Genomic DNA, 1526 nt, shown 5'->3' on the forward strand with positions numbered 1-1526 from the left:
TTGTCCTTGATGCTTGAAGCTAGTTGGAGTTCAGTTGCAGCCTTGGCTTTCCTGGTTTGCTCCCTGCAGGACTGGACCAGTGCAGAATAATCCTTCTTGGAGGTGAATCCCGTCCTCCATCCTTTGTAGGCTTTCCTTTTTAGCCGTAGGAGGTCCATTAGGTCTCTTGAGAGCCAGGAGGGCTGATGTGGCTTCTTGCTGCCTTTCCTCTGTGTTGGAATAAATTTAGCTTGTGCATTGAGGATCGCTTCCTTGAGAAGCATCCACTCTTCATGAACTCCCATCTCCCTGGGGTCATGGTCCCTAAGGGCCTAACCGACAAGCCTCCTGAGCTTGTCAAAGTTGGCTTTTCTGAAGTCAAGGACTTTTGTGTTACTGATTGACTTGCCAGCTTTACGGTGGATGGTGAAGGTGATCAGCTCGTGGTCGCTGTCACCCAGCTTCCCATCAATCACTAGGTTGCTGATTAGGTCGTCCCCCATAGCCAGTACCAGGTCGAAGATGGGCTACTCCTTCCCACAATGTGGCGGTCTTGGGAGGCAGGAAGGATCCCTCCATGTCAGAGGGATACACAGCTGAACCCGGGCCTTCCTCTTGGCTTTGCACCTGGAGGGGAACTGCACTCAGTCAGCCATGGTGTCAGGTGTCCTCAGGTGGACAGGCTGCAGTAGGAGGTGAGGGTTGGGGGGTGGGGCAGTTACAGCAAGGGCACAGCTAGGGGTGAGGGGACCCTGCTCCCTCTCCTCCCCTGGCTGCTACGCCCCTCCCCAGAACTCCACCAAACCTGGTTGGGAGGTGGGTCCCCAAGCTCATGATGGGGCTGGGAATTGTGGCTGGGGTACTAGGGGAGGCTGAGGGGGGAGGGATGCTGGTGGTACAGACAACCCTCTCACCAGTGGGACCCACATATGCCTTCCCCACCTAGTCTACGAGACACTCGTGATGCAAGTGGCCTGGGGCACAGCACCAGAAGCATTGCAAGTCCCCCAGGGTATAGAAAATTCTTACTAGGGCCCCCTGAAAAGGATTCATGAGGCAGTCCTCAGCCTCTAGCCATGATCACACCACCAACTGATTCATGACCTGGTGACAGAAGGAGCACATGTGATGGAGGCTGTGGTCTCCACAACCCAGCGAGCGGGCCACCACCAGGGAGATAACTTTTCCCAGGGTTTGGAGCTGGGGGAACAGGGCTTAATTATGGATATAAGGAGGGACAGAGCTGAGGACCACCATGGTCCCCAGCTCTTCTAGGGGATCAACAGTCATGTACTTGCCTTCCACCATGAGCCCCCTCTCCACTGCCTTTCGTGTAGCAGCCTCCAAGACAAGGAAGAAGACCCCCTTGCCATCAAAGTGGGAGGCCACCACAATTTTGGGGGCCAGTGCTACCTGAGTCAGGACCTGCACCCAGGTCTCAAAGTTCAGGTTCTCTCACTTAGGTAGTTGGCACTTCACCCCGTGCCTGCAGGTGAGTGCCAGAAAGGGGGCCCCATAACCCAAGCTGGAAAGGCCAATGGTGAAAG

The sequence above is a fragment of the Crocodylus porosus genome, unplaced genomic scaffold (genome assembly GCF_001723895.1).
Source record: "Crocodylus porosus isolate Cpor-Errol unplaced genomic scaffold, CroPor_comp1, whole genome shotgun sequence".
Classification (NCBI taxonomy): domain Eukaryota; kingdom Metazoa; phylum Chordata; order Crocodylia; family Crocodylidae; genus Crocodylus; species Crocodylus porosus.